General features: G+C 39.3%; 1 protein-coding gene across 1 annotated transcript in view; it reads left to right on the top strand.

The window, feature by feature from the left end:
* Positions 1 to 25,727, top strand: part of GRIN3B (glutamate ionotropic receptor NMDA type subunit 3B) — a 229,243-nt gene that overhangs the window by 57,700 nt on the left and 145,816 nt on the right. The gene's annotated exons all lie outside the window — the stretch shown is intronic.

Raw genomic sequence — 25,727 nt, 5'->3', positions numbered from 1 at the left:
GTTAGAGGAAAAGGGATCAGGAAGGAAGGAAAACAGCAAGGATAAAGTTAAGGGCAAGGGAAGTAGGAAGGTGAGCAAGAAGGAGACCACCAAAGGAAGCGGTAGGAAGGGGAAAAAAGAAGGGAAAGAACCCATAGGTAGGGAAGAGATTAAGCGATCACTCCACCAGACTCCAAGGGATTAGTGTGGTACCATGAAATGAACATATGCTGTCTGTATGATTCCTGTAAGAGTAATAGACAACCCATAATGAATAGTTAAGAGATGGGGGTTGGTCACTGTGCATGTTAAGGGAGGCAGAGTCATTAGAAAAGCAACAGATAGATGGGCAGGAGAGGGGTGGAGGGCCTTAGGAGGAGGAGATGGGTGAAGCCAACAGGCAAAAAGGGTTTAGAGGAAAGAGAGGGAGGAGAAAACCTATGGTTAGATTAGGATTTGGCTAACATTGGCAGCAATCAGTAAGAGCATAGGGGGGCACCCTGAACTAAATTCCCACATTATGTAGGGCACCAGAAAATACAATAAACAACAACTGCAATCAATCAACAGTTAACACTTAACAAGGAATTCAATCGTTAATACGTGACCAGTCCTCTGGCAATGACAACGATTAAATAACAGTTCCAGGTTTCAGAGGGAGCTGGCCAACCAGGATGAGGTTGAGGCCTGTCCAGGAGGGTCCAGCCCAAAGTCAGAGACAGATTAATAACTGGCTAACATTGGCAGCAGTCAGTAAGAGCATAAAATGGGACTTGAACCAGATATCTGTCATATGTAAGGCGCCTGTAAATACAATGAACAATAAACTGCAAACAATCAACAATTAACCAGGAGTTCAATCATTAGTACATTACCAGTCCTCTGGGGATGTCAACGAGGAAACAACAGTCCCAGGTTTCAGAGATAGCTGGGCAACCAGGTTAGAGCTGAGGCACGTCCAGCAAGGGTCCAGCCCTAGGTCAAGGTTAGTTCAGCACTGATAATAAAGAAGTTTGCTTCAACGGACTGGACCCTGCCGAGCTCCCTCCAGCCTGTCTGGATTCCAGGCCTGGGCCCCTGGTCTCAGCGGAGTGCCCATTCCATGTGGGCGGGGAGGATCACCATCCACATTTCCAGCGGGTAGGTTCCAAACCCTCAGCAGGTCTTGAGCTTGTCGCGGGGTCAGGTCAAGCTGTGTGTTGGGTCCCATATTTAGTAATGATCAATTTTGTAGGGTACCCCCACCTGTACCGGATTTGGTGTAGGCGTAGGGTTCTGGTGGATTCATTAAAGCTTCTTCTTTGTTGCAGGGTAAAGGAGGATAGATCAGGGAATAATGCAATGTCCTGAAATTGGTCAGGTAATTGAGGTTGCCTAAGGGTCACTTTCATAAGCTGGTCTTTGGAGGAGTAGTAATGGAGTCTGGCTATGGTGTCCCGAGGTTTATCCATAGGGAGATTCTGTGGTCTGGCAGCTCTATGGATTCTATCAATTCTCACATCATGTTCTCCTGAAGGACCTAAGATAGCACTGAACAACGCTTGGGCATACTTTTCTAGCTCCTGAGGGCCCACAGACTCAGGAATTCCACGTATTCTAATATTGTTCCGCCTGGAGCGGTCCTCCAGGTCTGCCAGTTTCGCCTCTAAGGAAGATACCTGATCTGCCAAGTTTTGAGTATAGCTAACCCAATTCGTGTGATCTACTAGCAAATCTTCTTGTTTCCGTTCAATTATATCAGTTCTCTCGTTGACTGTAACAATGTCTTTCCGTAGATCGTCAAAAGACCTCTCAAGCTTGTCGAATCTTTTTGCAAAAGATTGGGTTTGTTGATCTAGTAACAATTTGATAGAGTCAATGGTGACCGATTCAGACTGTATGCAAGATAGTGGTGAGCTCCTCACACTGGCCCTCTCCTCAGATAAAGAAGGAGATATCGATCTATCATCATCCGAGATGTCCGGGAGGGGGTCTCGGATAGGCTGAAAATGGTCACGGACCGTGTGTTTTGAAGTATGAGGACCCTTAGACTTCCTTTTAGATTGTTGGGACATTGTGTAGCAAGATCTCTGACTGTAAGTGAGTTGGGAGACAGAGACCTTTTAAAAGGGGAGAGCAGAAGCAGTCTCTGAGGTGGGGGGGCTCAGTAGGCACAGCTGTTTCACACCGGTGGGGAGGGGTGCCGCAGAGCTTAGCACCTCATTGCCAGGCTGGAGAGACTAGTTAGAAAGAAAATGACAGGAGTGACTGCAGTTGTAGTTGTGAATATAAACCTGTCCAGTTGGGATATGTGTGATGACTAGCTCTTAGAGACAAAATTCCAATATAAGAGATGTCTCTCCCCAGGGGAAAGTGCCACCACTGGGCTTAGCCGGAAAAGGGAACTGGGGTATGACCAGCTCTAGGCTGTTGCAGGAAAGGAGGGGGAGAGACACATTTTTTCTACCTTTCCCTGTGCAGCTGATTAGTTTAGGAGTTGCAGTGTTAGGAGGAGTCAGGGATGGTAATGCAATTTGTATTAGTGTTATTAATCTCTTATACCTTTAGAAAGATTTGGAGCACAATTCTGAGCCAGACAGGACAAAGCTCACATCATCATCAGTTAAAGTGTGGCTGTTGTTGGTATTTTTAATGGGAGGCCAGAGTTCAAGTATTGTATCCCATCAAACAGTGATATGCAAGTAAATGCAAATGGCCAGGTGGCAGGCAGGTATAGTTAACAGGGTACTGTTAGCAGAGAGTCCCAGCAGTTTATTAATGAGTGTCTATTAATACAGGGAGTGCAGAATTATTAGGCAAGTTGTATTTTTGAGGATTAATTTTATTATTGAACAATGAACCCAAAAAACTCATTAATATCAAAGCTGAATATTTTTGGAACTAGTTTTTAGTTTGTTTTTAGTTTTAGCTATTTTAGGGGGATATCTGTGTGTGCAGGTGACTATTACTGTGCTTAATTATTAGGCAACTTAACAAAAAACAAATATATACCCATTTCAATTATTTATTTTACCAGTGAAACCAATATAACATCTCAACATTCACAAATATACATTTCTGACATTCAAAAACAAAACAAAAACAAATCAGCGACCAATATAGCCACCTTTCTTTGCAAGTACACTCAAAAGCCTGCCATCCATGGATTCTGTCAGTGTTTTGATCTGTTCACCATCAACATTGCGTGCAGCAGCAACCACAGCCTCCCAGACACTGTTCAGAGAGGTGTACTGTTTTCCCTCCTTGTAAATCTCACATTTGATGATGGACCACAGGTTCTCAATGGGGTTCAGATCAGGTCATTAGATTTTCTTCTTTTATACCCTTTCTTGCCAGCCACGCTGTGGAGTACTTGGACGCGTGTGATGGAGCATTGTCCTGCATGAAAATCATGTTTTTCTTGAAGGATGCAGACTTCTTCCTGTACCACTGCTTGAAGAAGGTGTCTTCCAGAAACTGGCAGTAGGACTGGGAGTTGAGCTTGACTCCATCCTCAACCAGAAAAGGCCCCACAAGCTCATCTTTGATGATACCAGCCCAAACCAGTACTCCACCTCCACCTTGCTGGCGTCTGAGTCGGACTGGAGCTCTCTGCCCTTTACCAATCCAGCCACGGGCCCATCCATCTGGCCCATCAAGACTCACTCTCATTTCATCAGTCCATAAAACCTTAGAAAAATCAGTCTTGAGATATTTCTTGGCCCAGTCTTGACGTTTCAGCTTGTGTGTCTTGTTCAGTGGTGGTCGTCTTTCAGCCTTTCTTACCTTGGCCATGTCTCTGAGTATTGCACACCTTGTGCTTTTGGGCACTCCAGTGATGTTGCAGCTCTGAAATATGGCCAAACTGGTGGCAAGTGGCATCTTGGCAGCTGCACGCTTGACTTTTCTCAGTTCATGGGCAGTTATTTTGCGCCTTGGTTTTTCCACACGCTTCTTGCGACCCTGTTGACTATTTTAAATGAAACGCTTGATTGTTCTATGAAAACGCTTCAGAAGCTTTGCAATTTTAAGAGTGCTGCATCCCTCTGCAAGATATCTCACTATTTTTTACTTTTCTGAGCCTGTCAAGTCCTTCTTTTGACCCATTTTGCCAAAGGAAAGGAAGTTGCCTAATAATTATGCACACCTGATATAGGGTGTTGATGTCATTAGACCACACCCCTTCTCATTACAGAGATGCACATCACCTAATATGCTTAATTGGTAGTAGGCTTTCAAGCCTATACAGCTTGGAGTAAGACAACATGCATAAAGAGGATGATGTGGTCAAAATACTCATTTGCCTAATAATTCTGCACTCCCTGTACAGGTATTTTGTACCCCTGAGCTGTGGGCTGCGATAGCTCATTGAATTGGTGGTCAGACTTAAGAGTAAGCAATCCTGTCTCCTGCAGCCCAGACTTGCCAGGTCACAAGTGGCTTATATAATAAGACAGGCAGATATGGCTCATTTAGCGTGTACACTGGAGCGAAGTCCGGCCCTCCGGCGCACAGTGGCCTGCAAGTGTTCCCCCTTTAGATGAGCTGATAGTGCTCACTGCATGTTGTAATGTCTATGGGGGTCGTGTTCCAAAGGCCTACTGCCTTAACGCTTAACAGTGCCCAGTGACCACTTGCTCCCTTTCACTTTGTCACAGCCTGATGACCCTTTTATAAGCTTTTAAAAGGTGGATTATCAGTTTTGTGTCAACAATCATGATAGGCAAATCATTCTTTGCAATAGTAACCAAGATAAATCACCATAAGGGAACACAAGAGTGCAGGCTACCCCGGTCTGCACATGTGCAAACAGAGTTTGTGCTATATCTCAATATTAGTTTGTGATTGGTTAGCAGGGGTTCTTTTGTTCTATGGGACAGGGAAATCAGTGAAAAGAATAAACACAAAACAATATACTAATTTGACAAAATAAAGCTGCAGTTTTCATTGCAAAATTATTCTTATATATGAAGGTTTATAATCATGTAGTTTACAATTAGTTTTTAGTGTCACTTTAACCTTAAAAGGGCATCAAACTTTTTTAATGCACCCTACACTTTTTTATGGGTAGCGCAAGAAGCTCAATCTGTAAGCACCCTCATTGCACTAGTATTACAATTTAGACATTTTAATTTTAAACCATTACCGCTTGCAAGTTCATAACAGAACACATGAAAATGCTATGGAAATGAAGGCTTTAAGTTATATTTACACTCAGGGACATTGTCTGAGGTGCCAGGAGAAAAACTACTACAAATCAGTGCTGCTTCTGTCCCCTCCCCTTCTCTTTTCCATCGTGCAGAGCTGTCTATAGTTCAGTGTTTTTCAACCAGTGTGCCGTGACACTAGTGTGCCGTGAGAGATCCTCAGGTGTGCCACGGCAGACTGACAACAGTGTGACATATTTTTTAAACTTTGCTTGTTTTTTACTGCCAATGCAGGGGTAGTTTGTAGGAGGCATGGCATAACAGCACAATACATACAGTATGTGTGTGTTTGTGTGTATGTATATATATATATGCTGTATTAGGCTACAATGTGTGATTTTTTTTAAATTTTGGGATGGTGGTGTGCCACAGGATTTTTTAATGTAAAAAAGTGTGCCACAGCAAAAAAAAGGTTAAAAATCACTGCTATAGTTCATGTGATGAAGCACACTGTCCACGGCTACTTTGAAGACAAACTGAGCTACAATAAGGTGGCGAGGGGATCTGTGTTTTGTCAGAACTGATAGTCATCTGATATTGTGGCTTTCATGTGTGCTGCATGCAATGGTGAACTATTAGGCTCCCAGAACAATATAACAATATAACCTCTCCTCTACTAGATAGGGTGCCAAGAAGCTTTGAACATTTTTGAACCCTCTTAGTGACACACAAACACACACACATACATACTCCCCAACTGTCCCGATTTTCGCGGGACAGTCCCAATTTTAGGGGTCTGTCCCCCTGTCCCGGGTTGCTAGCCATCTGTCCCGATTTGCCCCAGGGTTAGATACCTGTTAGATTAACTATGGAAAATTAATGGTGTGTGGGTTAAGCAGGAGTAAGAAGAGAAAGCAATTACAAAAGTGCAAGAACTCAATAAGAGAGAAAAATGAGGCAAGCATTTATAATTTGTCATCATATGCAATTGATAGTGGAAGTCTGGCACTATTGAGTAAAGGATTATCTTTCGCCCCCAAAAAGAATTTAGACAAATTTCAAGTGTTCATAGATTTCCAAAGAGTCATTAGAAATTTAACTTTAAAAAGGTTTTTTGCTTTAAATGATAAACAGTCAGGGACTAGACACAAGAGTGTACTTCAAATTGATGATCTTGAAGCTTTGGAAAATATGAATTCTCTTTTAGATGATGATAATTTAAATACACTAAATGATATTTGTATACATAGTGACAAGAAAGTTAAGTCTACTTTTTATCCGATCAGTGCACAGGGGGAATATATTAAAAGTTTTAAGAATTTGGTTGAAAAAGAATTAGAAACATTACCTGCAAATATAGATTTTAAAGATAATCTTAATGCCTTTGAAAGAAAAATAATAATATCACTATTCGCCAAGCGGATAAAGGTGGAGGCATAGTGATTCAGGACCGTGAAGTTTATATAAATGAGGCACTGAGATTACTAAGTGATTCATCTACTTATATTAAATTAAAAGGTGACCCAACAAAGATTTTTTTACAAGAATTAAAAAATGTGTTGAGTGTAGGGATGGAAGAAAATATTTTAACTAAGGATGAATATAAATTTTTATATAATGAACACCCGAAGTTGGCAATCATGTATCACCTGCCAAAAATACACAAGTCGATCTCAAACCCACCGGGAAAACCCATTATTTCGGGTATCGACTCATTAACAGCAAATCTGTCAAGTTATATTGATTACTTCCTTCAACCCCTTGTTGTTCAATTAAAATCTTATTTAAAAGATGGGGTACACCTAATACATGAGCTTAAAAATATTGAATGGATTAGTCAGATGAGGTTCATCACTTGTGATGTAACCTCACTGTATACGATTATCCAACATAATGTTGGAATCAAAGCTTGCTCCCATTTTTTAAAAGATAAAGGGATTTTTCCAGACAATCAAATACGGTTTTTAGAATATTGTATTAAATTTGTTTTAGAACATAATTATTTTGTTTTTGAGAGGGACTTTTTTCATCAAATATGTGGCACGGCGATGGGGACGAAATTTGCCCCATCGTATGCCAATTTGTTTATGGGTCTTTTTGAAGAGAATTTTATTTGGAAAGATAGCCCTTTCAGAAACAATTTAATTTTTTATAGGCGTTTTATAGATGATGTTTTTATTATTTGGGAGGGCTCTGAGATCGAAGCAATCAATTTTATAGAATTTATTAATACCAATGATTTTAATGTAAAATTTGTGGGTAATATCCAACACCAAAAAATTGAATTTTTGGATCTATTGGTGTTCGTAGAAGACAATAAAATATACACTAAAAATTATAGAAAATCGGTAGACAGCAACAGTCTATAACATGCGACTAGTGGCCATTACAAAAAATGGGTACAAAATATCTCAAAAAGTCAATTTGTAAGGATAAAAAGAAATTGTTCGAAAGCTGATGATTATAATAGTGAGGCAGAAATTTTAAAAGATAAATTGATATGCAAATCACATAATAGAGATCATTTAATACATATCATGAATGAAGTGGATCAGACAGATAGAGAGGTTCTATTAAATAAACAAAAAGATAAATCTTTGAAATCAGATACACAAACTGTTAAATGTATCACTACATATGGGGAAGGCATTATGAATGTTAAAAAAATACTTCACAAATTTTGGCCTATTTTAAAAGGGGACCCTCTGATAAAAAAAGAATTAGATACGAAGCCTAATGTTGTATATAGAAAAAATACTAATTTGGAGAATATACTTGCCCCAAGTAAGTTGAAGGAACTGAAACCAGTCAAGTACAATATTAATGAAAATTTTCTAAGTTTAAAGGGTACTTATAGATGTCACAAAGCTAGGTGCCCTATGTGTAAATGTATCAACAAAGAAAGATCAGTTTTTAGATCAACATCAGGACAAGAATACAAAGTGAACAATTCATCACATGTAAAACTTCTTATGTAGTGTATCTTTTAGAGTGCAGCTGTGGAATGAAGTATGTAGGTCGTACGAAGAGGTGCCTATCTAAGAGATTTAGCGAACATGTTTATAATATCAAAAAGCCGATCTTAAAACATAGTGTACCAATCCACTTCTCCCAAAAACATGCTTGTGATCCTAAATGCCTGACTGTGATGGGCATAGAAATGGTTAAACCAAGTCTTAGGGGTGGTGATAGACTTTTGGCCCTTAGACGCAGAGATACTTTTGGATATACAAGTTGGGAACTCTTGCGCCTAGGGGCTTAAATGTTGATCTAGATGTGGCAGCATACATAACATAAATCATAATATTAGTGAATATTGAATAACTTTCATTTTATTTATTTTATTTTTCATTTTTAAAACAGATAGGTTCATTATTATATATATCTTTCAGTATTTATATTGCAGTATATGCATATATATATATATATATATATATATATATTTTATATATATTTATGGAATGTAGTATATTGTCACCTCTTATCAAGTGTATAGATTCTTATTAATTAATTAATTTTTTAATCATTTATTTATTATCATCCTGCCAATGGTAATGAATTGTTATGATAATTGATCAGTTTTTAAATTTATAAATGGTGTTGAGATAGTAATAAGTATAATATACTATATAAATATTTAGGATTTTAATTAATTATGTATTTATCAATTTTATCCTGTATTTTCATCCCAGTGTATACATGTGCTTCTCTTTTTGATCATTTATGTTATTTTATTAATTAGGTTAGATAGCAAATAGTTTCAGATATATGAATAGGATAGTATATCAAATTGTTATACAATTTTTGTCTAATATCTTTTAAATAAGAAGTGTAATAACCATTTCTATAGATAGATGGTGCTGTTGCACAGGATATAAATTAGTAATGACGATACAGCATGATAGATCATTATTCCTCTTGAGAAAGCGCCCAGTAGGGGGCGAGAAACGCGTTGAGGCTACGAGCTTTGGGAGCCTGTGTGTACAAGGACTAAGGGAAACGTGTATCAGCTGTTTGTCGGGTGTTGACGTCACACGCAGACCGGGAAATCTGCTGCTGTTCCTCCAAGTAACCTTAGACCACACAAGCACCCGGCGATATCGCTATCTTTGAGAAAAGAAACCTTTCTGTGCATGTTTTTAATCTTACATTGTGAGTATTTTGGTAAAAGTTTTTTGTCAATAAAGTGCTGCTTGTTCATACAATATTGCACTACTGGAGTCCACCTTTTTGTATTCACAGACTGCGCTGTTTTCTGTGGGATTGGAGTTAGGAGTAAGAAGGCTGTATACACTCTGACCACGGGTAATGGTGACCTCTCTAACCTACCTCTGGTAGTGATGATGTCTAACCCCTGGTGATAATACTAGCATGCCTTCAGTTTTATACAATGAGCAGTGCTAATACCAGGGTAACAAACAGTGGCAGCCACAGACTGCCAGCTAATGTGCTTGCCAACCCCAGGACCCCATACAATGAATTACATTACCCATATATGATGTAGTGTGTGTGTGTATCTGTATCCATAACTGTGTGTGTGTATCTGTATGTATAAGTTTATGCTATTTAGTGTGTGTGTGTGTCTGCATGTATAAATGTAAGCTATGTAGTGTGTGTATGTGTATCTGCATGTATAAGTGTGTATCTGCATGTATAAGTGTATGCTATGTAGTGTGTGTCTGCATGTATAAGTGTATACTATGTAGTGTCTGTGTATCTGCATGTATAAGTGTATGTTGCATGTATAAGTGTATGCTATGTAATGTGTGTGTATCTGCATGTGTAAGTGTATGCTATGTAGTGTGTGTGTATCTTCGTGTGTAAGTGTATGCTATGTAGTGTGTGTGTATCTTCATGTATAAGTGTATGCTATGTAGTGTGTGTGTATCTGCATGTATAAGTGTATGCTATGCAGTGTGTGTGTGTGTATCTGCATGTGTAAGTGTATGCTATGTAGTGTGTGTGTATCTTCATGTATAAGTGTATGCTATGTAGTGTGTGTGTATCTGCATGTATAAGTGTATGCTATGCAGTGTGTGTGTGTGTGTATCTGCATGTGTAAGTATATGCTATGTAGTGTGTGTGTGTATCTGCATGTATAAGTGTATGCTATGCAGTGTGTGTGTGTGTGTATCTGCATGTGTAAGTATATGCTATGTAGTGTGTGTGTGTATCTGCATGTATAAGTGTATGCTATGTAGTGTGTGTGTGTATCTGCATGTATAAGTGTATCCTATGTAGTGAGTGTGTATCTGCATGTGTAAGTGTATGCTATGTAGTGTGCTACTGTGCATTTTTGCTGACTTTAAAGGCCAGAATCTAGAATATTAATGGGGAATGCAGAGAGCAGTTTTAAAGAATTTATTATTAAATGTCCAATTAAGATAAACATATTTAGCAATGTCTTTGCAAAGGCGTATTAAATACATAGCTCACATAGCCATACCAGTGGTTTGAGCTTGTGCTTGATTTGCTGCCTGTGTATATAAAATATATATATATATATATATATATATATATATATATATATATACAGGTAGCCCTCAGTTTACGCCGGGGTTAGGTTCCAGAAGGAATGGTTGTAAATCGAAACCGTTGTAAATTGAAACCCAGTTTATAATGTAAGTCAATGGGAAGTGAGGGAGATAGGTTCCAGGCCCCTCTCAAAATTGTCATAAGTAACACCTAATACATTATTTTAAAAGCTTTGAAATGAAGACTTTAAATGCTAGACAGCATTATAAACCTAATAAAATAATCACACAACACAGAATATATAATTAAACTAAGTTAAATGAACAAAAACATTTGCTAATCAGCATTATAAACCTAATAAAATAATCACACAACACATACTTCACTTGCATTTTTCTGCAAACAGTTCTTTCTATGCATTCCAATCTGGACTGAGATTTAGACAGGAAGATCTTGTTCCTTTGAAATCTGCTCGATAGCTCAGGTCTGGTTAAACTGATTAATTTCAGCTTGCTTGGCTTTGCTGCAACACAAGCGGACAGCTCCACCTACTGGCTATTTTAATAAATGCACTGCTTCTCAATGCTTTTCAATAGCAGTCACATGACTGGAAAAAAAGGTTGTTATTCTGAAACGGTGTAAATTGAACCGTTGTAAAACGAGGGCCACCTGTATACATATATATATATATATATATATATATAACACATAGAAACACCCAGCATTCACCAGCTAGCTCACAGCTAAGATAAAATCACAACTGGAAAGGTTAGTTACCGCATCTGGCCAAATGGGAAAGCTCAGGCACCACGTCAAGGTCCTTTCCACTGCCTGAGTCCCTAACACAGCCACACCATCATGCGAGCTCACAAAGCCAAACAGACTGAGAACAAAGAAGGGGTGCACAGGTGGATGTAATCACCCAGAGAAAATGCAAAACATGGAAGGGAACTGCACTCCAAGACCGGACCAGGTACACATCATGTGACTCAGCAACATCCAGCCCTGGGTGCTAAATAGCACTCCAAAAAAGCTGTGATGTCACCAGAGCCACAGGCAGTTAACCCCAGTCCGGAATGGGTGCAAGAAACAAGGGATATTACAAATAAAAAGTAATACAACACATAGAAACACCCAGCACTCACCAGCTAGCTCACAGCTAAGATAAAATCACAACTGGAAAGGTTAGTTACCGCATCTGGCCAAATGGGAAAGCTCAGGCACCACGTCAAGGTCCTTTCCACTGCCTGAGTCCCTAACACAGCCACACCCATTCCGAAGTGAAGGTAAACCGTGCAGTAGTAAGCCTTGCACCCTGAGTACTGCTGTAATGCAGCATATGTGATTGGAGCAACTGGTTGTTTATTTGCCACACATTGACTCTCGCATATATCTTTGAAATCCGGTACCGGATCAGTAATAAAATAATTAAGGAGAATCAAGGACGGCATTTTTGTTCACTAACAACCAGAGCGTGTATTAACACTCAAGTGCCCGGTAGCAGAGATGAACTTTTATGAGCCGGCTCAAAAATCCATAGCATGCTAGTAAAATTTCCTGTTGGTAGTGCACTACACTTGAATTGTGTTATTGGCCACTTTCACAGTATCTGTTTTTGGCTTTGTTTTTAATAAATATATATATGTTCAGCATACCTGTTTAGGATATCTCCTTTATGAATATAGTGTGGGTGTGATATGGTGCGGTCTGTAATCCGCTTTAGCTCTCTAGAATTTGGTAGAGCTCTTTCTTTCTAGTATAATATATATATATATATATATATATATATATATATATATATATATAATATACATACACATTAACACACACACACACACACACAGTGTTGCCGCTCTTACCCCTCAAAGACTCTCCATTTCAGGGGTAAGCAGCCCTTTCTTTAAACAGACAACATATCTATATACTGTATACAAAACACTGAAATGGACTACAGTCTTAAACCGGACCGGGTACACATCCTATGATCCTGCAAAACTCATAGCCCTGTGTGCTCACTAGCACTCACAGACAGCTGCACAGCTCTTCATGAACTCAGGCAAGCTTGGGTGCAAAGCTCATAAGGAAAATTACAAAACAAAATAATTAACACAACACATATATAGTCTCGCCCTCTCTTGTAAGCACACAGCAAGTTTAAAAGCAAAATAGAAGAATTAGTTACAGCATTTGGCCAAATGGTGATAGTCCCAGGAACACGTCAAGGTATCTTCCTCCCTAGGTCCATAAACTACAGCCACACAACGCATGCCTTCAACCAAACACACTGAGATACAAACAAGTATGACAATTATGTAATTTCCTTGCACACATACAAAACTCGGAAATGGACTGCACTCTCAAACCTGACTGTGTACACATCATATGACCCTGCAAAATTAACAGCCCTGGGTGCTCACCAGCACTCACAGACAGCTGCACAGTTCTCAGGGACTCATGCAGTTAACTCCAGACAAACCTAGGTCTAAAGCTCATAGAGAAAATTATAAAACAAAATAATTAAAACACATAGGCCTAGATTTGGAGTTTGGCGTTAGCCGTGAAAACCAGCGTTAGAGGCTCCTAACGCTGGTTTTAGGCTAACTCTGGTATTTGGAGTCACTCAAAAAAGGGTCTAACGCTCACTTTTCAGCCGCGACTTTTCCATACCGCAGATCCCCTTACGTAAATTGCGTATCCTATCTTTTCAATGGGATTTTTCTAACTCCGGTATTTAGAGTCGTGGCTGAAGTGAGCGTTAGAACTCTAACGACAAAACTCCAGCCGCAGGAAAAAAGTCAGTAGTTAAGAGCTTTCTGGGCTAACGCCGGTTCATAAAGCTCTTAACTACTATACTCTAAAGTACACTAACACCCATAAACTACCTATGTACCCCTAAACCGAGGTCCCCCCACATCGCCGCCACTCGATTAAATTTTTAAAACCCCTAATCTGCCGACCGCCAACTACGTTATCCTTCTGTACCCCTAATCTGCTGTCCCTAACACCTCCGACCCCTACATTATATTTAGTAACCCCTAACCTGCCCCCCACAACGTCACCGCCAGCTACCTACACTTATTAACCCCTAATCTGCCAACCGCAAAGCGCCGCCACCTACGTTATCCTTATGTACCCCTAATCTGCTGCCCCTAACACCGCCGACCCCTATATTATATTTATTAACCCCTAATCTGCCCCCCACAACGTCGCCTCCACCTGCCTACACTTATTAACCCCTAATCTGCCGAGCGGACCTGAGCGCTACTATAATAAAGTTATTAACCCCTAATCCGCCTCACTAACCCTATAATAAATAGTATTAACCCCTAATCTGCCCTCCCTAACATCGCCGACACCTAACTTCAATTATTAACCCCTAATCTGCCGACCGGAGTTCACAGCTATTCTAATAAATGTATTAACCCCTAAAGCTAAGTCTAACCCTAACACTAACACCCCCCTAAGTTAAATATAATTTTAATCTAACGAAATTAATTAACTCTTATTAAATAAATTATTCCTATTTAAAGCTAAATACTTACCTGTAAAATAAATCCTAATATAGCTACAATATAAATTATAATTACATTGTAGCTATTTTAGGATTAATATTTATTTTACAGGCAACTTTGTAATTATTTTAACCAGGTACAATAGCTATTAAATAGTTAAGAACTATTTAATAGTTACCTAGTTAAAATAATTACAAAATTACCTGTAAAATAAATCCTAACCTAAGTTACAATTAAACCTAACACTACACTATCATTAAATTAATTAAATAAAATACCTACAATTACCTACAATTAAACCTAACACTACACTATCAATACATTAATTAAATACAATACCTACAAATAACTACAATGAAATAAACTAACTAAAGTACAAAAAATAAAAAAGAACTAAGTTACAAAAAATAAAAAAATATCTACAAACATAAGAAAAATATTACAACAATTTTAAACTAATTACACCTACTCTAAGCCCCCTAATAAAACAACAAAGCCCCCCAAAATAAAAAATGCCCTACCCTATTCTAAATTACTAAAGTTAAAAGCTCTTTTACCTTACCAGCCCTGAACAGGGCCCTTTGCGGGGCATGCCCCAAGAAGTTCAGCTCTTTTGCCTGTAAAAAAAACATACAATACCCCCCCCCCAACATTACAACCCACCACCCACATACCCCTAATCTAACCCAAACCCCCCTTAAATAAACCTAACACTAAGCCCCTGAAGATCTTCCTACCTTATCTTCACCATACCAGGTTCACCGATCCGTCCTGAAGAGCTCCTCCGATGTCCTGATCCAAGCCCAAGCGGGGGGCTGAAGATGTCCATGATCCGGTAGAAGTCTTCATCCAAGGGGGCAGAAGAGGTCTTCCATCCGATTGAAGTCTTCATCCAAGTGGGGCAGAAGAGGTCTTCCATCCGATTGAAGTCTTCATCCAGGCGGCATGTTCTATCGACATCCATCTGGAACGGAGCGGCAGCATCCTGAAGACCTCCGACACGGAACATCCATCCTGGCCGACGACTGAACGACGAATGACGGTTCCTTTAAATGACGTCATCCAAGATGGCGTCCCTCGAATTCCGATTGGCTGATAGGATTCTATCAGCCAATCGGAATTAAGGTAGCAATATTCTGATTGGCTGATGGAATCAGCCAATCAGATTTAGCTCGCATTCTATTGGCTGATCGGAACAGCCAATAGAATGCGAGCTCAATCTGATTGGCTGATTGGATCAGCCAATCGGATTGAACTTGATTCTGATTGGCTGATTCTATCAGCCAATCAGAATATTCCTACCTTAATTCCGATTGGCTGATAGAATCCTATCAGCCAATCGGAAATTCGAGGGACGCCATCTTGGATGACGTCATTTAAAGGAACCGTCATTCGTCGTTCAGTCATCAGCCAGGATGGATGTTCCACGTCGGAGGTCTTCAGGATGCTGCTGCTCCGTTCCAGATGGATGTCGATAGAAGATGCCGCCTGGATGAAGACTTCAATCGGATGGAAGACCTCTTCTGCCCCGCTTGGATGAAGACTTCAATCGGATGGAAGACCTCTTCTGCCCCGCTTGGATGAAGACTTCTACCGGATCATGGACATCTTCAGCCCCCCGCTTGGGCTTGGATCAGGACATCGGAGGAGCTCTTCAGGACCGATCGGTGAACCTGGTATGGTGAAGACAAGGTAGGAAGATCTTCAGGGGCTTAGTGTTAGGTTTATTTAAGGGGGGTTTGGGTTAGATTAGGGGTATGTGGGTGGTGGGTTGTAATGTTGGGGGGGGTATTGTATGTTTTTTTACAGGCAAAAGAGCTGAACTTCTTGGGGCATGCCCCGCAAAGGGCCCTGTTCAGGGCTGGTAAGGTAAAAGAGCTTTTAACTTTAGTAATTTAGAATAGGGTAGGGCATTTTTTATTTTGGGGGGCTTTGTTGTTTTATTAGGGGGCTTAGAGTAGGTGTAATTAGTTTAAAATTGTTGTAATATTTTTCTTATGTTTGTAGATATTTTTTTATTTTTTGTAACTTAGTTCTTTTTTATTTTTTGTACTTTAGTTAGTTTATTTCATTGTAGTTATTTGTAGGTATTGTATTTAATTAATGTATTGATAGTGTAGTGTTAGGTTTAATTGTAGGTAATTGTAGGTATTTTATTTAATTAATTTAATGATAGTATAGTGTTAGGTTTAATTGTAACTTAGGTTAGGATTTATTTTACAGGTAATTTTGTAATTATTTTAACTAGGTAACTATTAAATAGTTCTTAACTATTTAATAGCTATTGTACCTGGTTAAAATAATTACAAAGTTGCCTGTAAAATAAATATTAATCCTAAAATAGCTATAATATAATTATAATTTATATTGTAGCTATATTAGGATTTATTTTACAGGTAAGTATTTAGCTTTAAATAGGAATAATTTATTTAATAAGAGTTAATTAATTTCTTTAGATTAAAATTATATTTAATTTAGGGGGGTGTTAGTGTTAGGGTTAGACTTAGCTTTAGGGGTTAATACATTTATTAGAATAGCTGTGAGCTCCGGTTGGCAGATTAGGAGTTAATAATTGAAGTTAGGTGTCGGCGATGTTAGGGAGGGCAGATTAGGGGTTAATAATATTTATTATAGGGTTAGTGAGGCGGATTAGGGGTTAATAACTTTATTATAGTAGCGGCTCAGGTCCGCTCGGCAGATTAGGGGTTAATAAGTGTAGGCAGGTGGAGGCGACGTTGTGGGGGCAGATTAGGGGTTAATAAATATAATATAGGGGTCGGCAATGTTAGGGCAGCAGATTAGGGGTACATAGGGATAATGTAAGTAGCGGCGGTTTACGGAGCGGCAGATTAGGGGTTAATAATAATATGCAGGGGTCAGCGATAGCGGGGGCGGCAGAATAGGGGTTAGTAAGTGTAAGGTTAGGGGTGTTTTTAGACTCGGGGTACATGTTAGAGTGTTAGGTGCAGACGTAGGAAGTGTTTACGCATAGCAAACAATGGGGCTGCGTTAGGAGCTGAACGCGGCTTTTTTGCAGGTGTTAGGTTTTTTTTAAGCTCAAACAGCCCCATTGTTTCCTATGGGGGAATCGTGAGGCTGGCCGCTTGCGTAAGCAACTCTGGTATCGAGAGTTGAAGCTGCGTTAAAAATGCTCTACGCTCCTTTTTTGGAGCCTAACGCAGCCTTTATGTGGACTCTCAATACCAGAGTTATTTTTATGGTGCGGCCAGAAAAAAGCCGGCGTTAGCTACGTGGGTCCTTACCGACAAAACTCTAAATCTAGGCCATAGAAAGTCTGGAACTCTCTTGCAAGCACACACCTAGATTAAAAGCAAAATTGAAGAGTTAGTTACAGCATTTGGCCAAATGATGATAGGCACAGTCAGGTCTCTTCCTCCCTGGGTCCCTAAACTACAGACACACAATGCATTCGTTGGGTTGAAGTATGTGTACTCAGTCCGGTTTGAGAGTGCAGTACATTTCTGTGTTTTCTATGTGTCTAGGGAAATTACAAAGGGCCTGTTTCACCCTTGTTTGCATCTCAGTGTGTTTGGTTGAAGGCATGAATTGTGTGGCTGTAGTTTAGGAACTCAATGTGGTCCTGGGTCTATGACCATTAAAATACTGACTGGGTGATGAACATATTTATTCATGATCATTTTGTGGCAGAATCAAAGAGATATGGTATATGAGATGGGACAAAACTGGAAAGGGGTCAAAGGTGTATGTATATGCGTGTAGATATATTAGACATGTGCATGGGGGATAAAATCATTTCTAAAGACTCGTTTGTTCTAAATTTTTCAAAAAATTCTGTTTGTCCATGGTAAGGGTTAACATTTTTAGCATGCCCTCCTGTCTATATCTTTTCCTGTTCCTGTGGGGCTGTAACTATCTCAGCGTGTTGGGAGAAGCTCTCAGGACTGGAGAAGGTGGTAAGATTCTCTGATTGTATCAGAGCTTTTCTCAATTTGGGGAACACATTTATTCAACCCTTTGTTTGTTATTTATTTTGTACATTTTGCTATTTTATTACAGTTATTTCAGTGCTTGTTTGATAGTTTCTGCTTACTGGTTTCCCTTTTGATATTCTCCAGTTTTACAGTTTGTCATTCTGTTTATTTCTCCACTACAGGGTTACTAAAGTGTGTGCTTCCTTACTGCTTATTTGCTTCAGTCTATCTCTGATACTTTACCTTATCTTTTGTAAGGTTTGTGGTAAATGTCTGTCTGGAAAAGAACCCAGAGATTGAGAAGCACTGTCCCAACTAGAATCTTAATAGGACGTATAAATAAGAGTAAAGGATTATGTAGAAACAGCAGCAGGTAACAATACAAATTCACATCACAGGAAGGTAAATAGGACGCCAGGCAAAGAGTAATCAAACATAGCAAAGGTTGAATATCCTGGCAGGCAAGGAAGATACGAAATCCTCAAGCAGAGAGTTTATATAGGGCAGGCAGAGGTCAAAGTCCAACAGAAGGTACCAAATTTTAAATCCAGAGAGAGTTGTCAAGGCAGTCCAAAGGTCAGTGCAGGCGTCAGGCAAGAGGAGTCCAGAAAACAGGCAGAAGTTGGCAACAAACAGCAACAATCAGAAATAGCGCACCCAGGAACTAGAAGTACCTATATACTGGCAAAAAGCAATGCCAAAGTGTATTATTTAAACCAGGTAGTGCAGGAGTCAGTGTAGGTATGTGAATCTGATGTGTCGCTCTTAAATAGCGCAGTAGAACAACAATATTGTGTTGCTAAGGACGCCTTGAGTTTGACAGCAGAGCAGGGCCGGTGCTAGGATTTTTGGCCACACAGGCGAGGATACATTTTGCCCCCCCAATACATACCATCCCATCCCCAATACATACCATACCATCCCATTGATATGAAACCCAATTTTTTTCTATCATGATTCAGATAGAGCATGACATTTTAAGCAACTTTCTAATTAACTCCTATTATCAATTTTTCTTCGTCCTCTTGGTGTCTGTATTTAAAAAGCAGGAATGTAAGCTTAGGAGCTGGCCCATTTTGGCCCATGATTGGTGGCTAAATGATTTGGCCCATGATTGGTGGCAAATCAGACGGTGGTTGTACAGCATAGCAAATCAAACAGTGGTTGTGCTGCATAGCAAAGTCAGACAGTGGTTGTGCTGCATAGCAAATCAGACAGTGGTTGTGCTGCATAGCAAATCAGACAGTGGTTGTGCTGCATAGCAAGTCAGACAGTGGTTGTGCTGCATAGCAAGTTAGTCAGACAGTGGTATTGCTGCATAGTAAGTCAGTCAGACAGTGGTATTGCTGCATAGCTATTAGCAAGTCAGTCAGACAGTGGTAGTGCTGCATAGCAAGTCAGGCAGGCAGTGGTTGTGCTGCATAGCAAGTCAGACAGTGGTATTGCATTACACCTAAATTGATTATTACAGCCAGTCAGTGACAGTGAATGAGGGGGCAAAGCGTGAGTGACACAGTCTGAAGAAATAGATCATAGAGCCACTGACCGTTTCCCAGGAGCACTTACCTCGCTCGATATTGATATGTTCTCCCTCAGTGTGCAGTGGCCATGTGGTTCTTCATGATAGGGCTTCCGCTGTAGCTAGGAGAAGTTCTCCGGGTGGGATCACAGCAGCTGGACACACCAGTGGGAGGGCAGCAGCACAAGTAACCTGTCTGTGCTGAATCCAACTTTCAAGCATCACTGCACAGTGCCCGGTGTCCGGTCTGGTGGACTTTTTGACACACACAGTCACTTCAGCTCCACTCCACCTCCAGCATTGGGCTCTCTGCAGTCTGCATGGAAGTTACGTCACACTCACAAACTTTACTACAACACGTGCGTGCAAGCTAAATATGTTATCCCAGGTTGGGATAATGTCGGCAGAAAGCCAACACTTTGTGCGCTCACTGCGCTGCATTGCGAATCTGTCTGTGATCGCGATTCACATACAGTACATAAAATATGCGCATTAAATGTTACTGGGCTGCGTTAAAAATATATATTTATTTTATGTAATTGGCAAGAGTCCATGAGCTAGTGACGTATGGTATATACAATCCTACCAGGAGGGGCAAAGTTTCCCAAACCTCAAAATGCCTATAAATAAACCCCTCACCACACCCACAATTCAGTTTTACAAACTTTGCCTACCTATGGAGGTGGTGAAGTAAGTTTGTGCTTGATTTTCTTCTGTGATAAGCGCTTCTCAGCATTTTAAAGCCTGATTCCTCTCAGAGTACAGTGTTTGTCAGAGGGATGTGAAGGGAGTATCACCTATTGATTCTATGGTTTTCCTCACAGGAAATCTTTTCATAGGTTCTCTGTTTTCGGTCGTAGAGATTCATCTCCTAACTCCCTTTTCAGATTGACGATATACTCTCATATTCCATTACCTCTACTGATACTTTTTCAGTACTGGTTTGGCTATCTGCTATATGTGGATGGGTGTCTTTCGGTAAGTATGTTTTTATTACTTAAGACACTCTCAGCTATGGTTTGGCACTTTATGTATTAATATAAAGTTTTAAATATATGTATTGTACTTATATTTGCCATGAGTCAGGTTTATGTATATTTCCTTTTGCAGACTATCAGTTTCAAAATTGGGAAACATATTTAGGAAGTTCTTACCTGGGGTATAGTCTTTTATTCAGATTGACTGGTTTTTTTTCATTAAATTTCGCGGGCAAAATTAGGCTTGCGAGGTTGCAAAATGCTGATGTTTATTGCTTAATTTTTGGCGCAATAATTTTTTTGGTGCGAAGGTTTGTTTGGTGACGCAAATTTGTCATTTCCAGCGTCTTAGTTGACGCCAGGTTTCCTTGCACAAGGTTGCACCTGCCATGACGCAAGTTGTGTCATTTCCAGATGTTTTTAGTGCCAAAAAATTCTATTTTGCGTTGTGCGTCATACTTGGCACCAAATAATTTAATTATTTAAACCCCACTTCCTATATGCCTCTTGCCTTTTTTTATGCTCAGAGGGCTATGCTGTTTGTATTTTTTTCCCATTCCTGAAACTGCCATATAAGGAAATTGATAATTTTGCTTTATATGTTGTTTTTTCTCTTACATTTGCAAGATGTCTCAATCTGATCCTGTCTCAGAAACAACTGTTAGAACCCTGCTGCCTGATAGCAGTTCTACCAAAGCTAAGTGTATCTGTTGTAAATTAGCAGAGATTATTATATGCAGCTCTCATCCTATTGGCTGACTGATATTATTATATGCAGCTCTCATCCTATTGACTGATTGGAACAGCCAATAGGTTTTTAGCGGCTCTAATCCTATTGGCTGATTGGAACCTTTCAGCCAATAGGAATGCAAGGGACGCCATCTTGGATGACGTCACTTGCATTCAAGATCCAGTTTACGGCGAAGACTGTATTGAAGAGGAGCTCCTCGTCGGATGTCTTCAGGATGGACCTGCTCCGCGCCGGATGACTTCAGGATGGACCTGCTCCTCGCCGGATAGATGAAGATAGAAGAGGCCGCATGGATGAAGATGGAGGATGAAGACTTCTTGCTGGCTGGATCCTTCAAGCGGAACTTCAAAAACTGTAAGTGGATCGTCAGCGGTTAGTGTTAGGTTTTTTTAAGGTTTTTTTTTGGGTGGGTTTTATTTTTAGAGTAGGGTCTGGGCAGTAAAAGAGCTAATTGACCTTTTAAGGGCAATGCCCGTCCAAATGCCCCTTTCAGGGCAATGGGGAGCTAAGGTTTTTTTAGTTAGGATTTTATTTGGGAGGTTGGTTGTGTGGGTGGTGGGTTTTACTGTTGGGGGGGTTGTTTGTATTTTTTTACAGGTAAAAGAGCTGATTTCTTTGGGGCAATGCCCCGCAAAAGGCCCTTTTAAGGGCTATTGGTAGTTTAGGCTAGGGATTTTTTTTATTTTGGGGGGGCTTTTTTTATTTTCATAGGGCTATTAGATTAGGTGTAATTGCTTTAAATATCTGACAATTTCTTTTTTATTTTGTGTAATTTAGTGTTTGGTTTTTGCAATTTAGGTAATTGTATTTAATTTAGGTAATTTATTTAATTGTAGTGTAAGGTTAGGTGTTAGTGTAAGACAGGTTAGGTTTTATTTTACAGGTAAATTTGTATTTATTTTGACTAGGTAGCTTGTAAATAATTAATAACTATTTAGGAACTATTCTACCTAGTTAAAATAAATACAAACTTGCCTGTAAAATAAACATAAACCTTAGGGTTTAACTATTAGTTATATTGTTGCTAGCTTAGGGTTTATTTTATAGGTAAGTATTTAGTTTTAAATAGGAATTATTTAGGTAATGATAGTAATTTTTATTTAGATTTCTTTTAATTATATTTAAGTTAGGGGTTGTTAGGGTATGGTTAGACTTAGGTTTAAGGGTTTATAACTTTAGTATAGTGATGGTGACGTTGGGCACGGCAGATTAGGGGTTAATAAATGTAGGTAGGTAGCGGCGATGTTAGGGGCAGCAGATCAGGGGTTAATACTATTTAACTAGTGTTTGCGATGCGGGAGTGCGGCGGTTTAGGGGTTAATATGTTTATTATAGTGGCGGCGATGTCCAGATGTCCTCATTCCAGCTCAGCTGGTTGGGGGCAGATTAAAATTTTTCCAAAACATTTGGGCAGATTCTGTCCAAAATCAGTGGATTCAGAGTATTGTCTCTCAAGGGTATCAAATAGGATTCAGAGTAAGACCTCTGTGAGAAGATTTTTTTCCAGCAAATTCAATGAAGACTCAGGCTTTCTGAAGTGTGTTTCAGATCTAGAGCTTTCAGGGGTAATCATACCAGTTCCGTTTCAACAGGGTCTGGGGTTTTATTCAAATCTTCAAATAGTGTTTTGTATACAGCGCCAAAGGCAGAGTTATTGATGGTGTGGATTGAGGATGTGGAATACTCTTAGATGAAATTATAATAAATGTTCTAATTTATTACATACAAATAAGTAAAAATAAGTTGAAAAATACAGATATAACAATGTATGGAGTTAAAAATAAGGAGTTAAAAATATAAATAAAACATAAATAAAGAAAACATAAATAAAGATGATATGGATATATCTTGACCAATAAATGTAGATGTCAGATCATAGATAATACATAAATAAATGATGGTAAATGAACAACAATAGTAGAGACCAAACAAGGATTCAGATTGGGGAATATTATCCCTTATATAGTGTAGTAAAAGTCCAGCACAAATAAAAGTCCAATGCAAGAAAACAGTGTCAATAGTGCCAATAAATCCTCAAGGGTGTGTAGTATTCAAGTGAATTTCCAAATAATAATGATGATGTTGCAAAAAACATATGAAGTATATGAAAAAATAAAAAATAATAAAAAATATATAAAAATACCAAAAAATGTAGTGACGTGAAAAAAACAAAAGATGTGTACACAAAAATATGTAAAATTAAACCAAAAAATCAAAAAATCATGTGATGGTAATTTCTCCAATGAGTTCCTGTGGTACTCTGGCTTCTTTGTTACAAAAATTAAAATGTTTTTAAAAATCCTAGAAAAAAACAAATAGAAACATAGTGTAGATGTACAAAAAACATGTAATCAAAAAGAAATAAGCTTACCAATTGTCGATGCGTTTCGGCCTAGATAAGGCCTTTTTCAAGACAGTAATGAGTGTAACTCTAAGTGGCCTTTTATATGGTAAGTCTTGTAGTGTTTGGGCTCCAAAAATAACCAGGGGCCACCCACTTCCTGACACGGTGTATTATGGGTAAATTTATTTTAAAATCATTTTTAAAGGTTAAAATTGATAGTTTGCATCAATGTATAAATGGTGATATAATCATATTAACATTAGTACATGAAATGTCATAAAGATATGTGTACATTACCGGCTTTAAACCGTATAAAACCGTCTCAAACAACATACAGGTAGAACTTCCGGTTTTAATAAGGCATTACTTCCGGTTTCAGCACTTCTAAAAAGGTATATAATTATACAAAAGTAGAGATATAATCCTAATCGATCCATAAATGGATTCTAGTTCCTATCTTTATATTATGTGTATAGTATGCCTCATATAGTGATACAATACCAATTTGTTAGAACTATAATACCAATTTATTAGAAAGTATTAGATATTGTAGAATCGCGAAACCGGAACTGAACGTTGCGTCACTTCCAGTATCGCTCACTTGTCACTTCCGGTATCGGTCTTTCGCAGGGGCATATAGGGGGCAATAAGGTGGTGTCTCACAGCTGAGCATATGGTTATATATTCATATAGAAAATCGGAGACCCGTTTTATTCAAATCTATTCATTGTCCCAAAGAAAGAAAATTCATTCAGGCCAGTTCTGGATCTGAAAATTTTTAATCGTTTTGTAAGAGTGCCAACTTTCAAAATGGTGACTATAAGGACTATTCTGCCTTTTGTTCAGCAAGGTCATTATATGTCCACGATAGACTTACAGGATGCATTTCTTCATATTCCGATTCATCCAGTCCACTATCGGTTTCTGAGATTCTATTTTCTAGACAAGCATTACCAATTTGACCCTCTTCCATTTGGCCTAGCGACAACTCCAATAATTTTTTTGAAGGTTCTCGGTGCCCTACTCTCTGTAATCAGAGAACAGGGTATTGTTGTGTTTCCATACTTGGACGATATCTTGGTACTAGCTCAGTCTTTACATTCTGCCGAATCTCACACGAATCAACTAGTGTTGTTTCTTCAAAGACATGGTTGGAGGATCAATTTACCGAAAATTTCCTTGATTCCTCAGACAAGGGTCACCTTTTTAGATAGATTTCCAGATAGATTCAGTGTCCATGACTCTGTCTCTAACAGACAAGAGACAAATGAAATTGGTTTTAGCTTGTCGAAACCTTCAGTCTCAATCATTACCTTCAGTGGCTATGTGCACGGAAGTTTTAGGTCTCATGACTGCAGCAACGGACCCGATCCCCTTTGCTCGTTTTCATATGAGACCTCTTCATCTTTGTATGCTGAATCAATGGTGCAGGGATTATACAAGAATATCACAATTAATATCCTTAAATCTGTCTGGGGATCTCTGACAGCACAAGGGGTTTGGAAATCTTAAGAGACGAGGTTACCAATCAATATTTTAGAACTCTGTGCTATTTTCAGGGCTTTTCAGGTTTGGCCTCTGTTGAAGAGAGAACCATTCATTTGTTTTCAGACAGACAATTTCAAAACTGTGGTATATGTCAATCATCAGGGTGGGACTCACAATCCCCTGGCTATGAAAGAAGTATCTTGGATACTTTCTTGGCAGAATCCAGCTCTTGTCTAATTTCTGCGGTACATATCCCCGGTGTAGACAATTGGGAAGCGGATTATCTCAGCCATCAGACTTTACATCCGGGTGAGTGGTCTCTCCATCCAGATGTGTTTTTTCAGATTGTTCAGATGTGGGGTCTTCCAGAAATAGATCTGATGGCTTCCCATCTAAACAAGAAACTTCCCAGGTACTTGTCCAGGTCTAGGGATCCTCAGGCAGAGTCAGTTAGCAGTTCCTTGGTTTTACCATCCTGCTTATATCTTCCCGCCTCTACTTCTTCTTCCAAGAGTGATCTCCAAGATCATCATGGAACAATCATTTGTGTTTCTGGTAGCACCAGCATGGCCTCACAGGTTCTGGTATGCGGATCTTGTCCGG

The sequence above is a fragment of the Bombina bombina genome, chromosome 2 (assembly GCF_027579735.1).
Source record: "Bombina bombina isolate aBomBom1 chromosome 2, aBomBom1.pri, whole genome shotgun sequence".
Lineage (NCBI taxonomy): Eukaryota > Metazoa > Chordata > Amphibia > Anura > Bombinatoridae > Bombina > Bombina bombina.
Note: the sequence above shows the minus strand (reverse complement) of the source record. Positions and strands in the feature narration are given on the sequence as shown.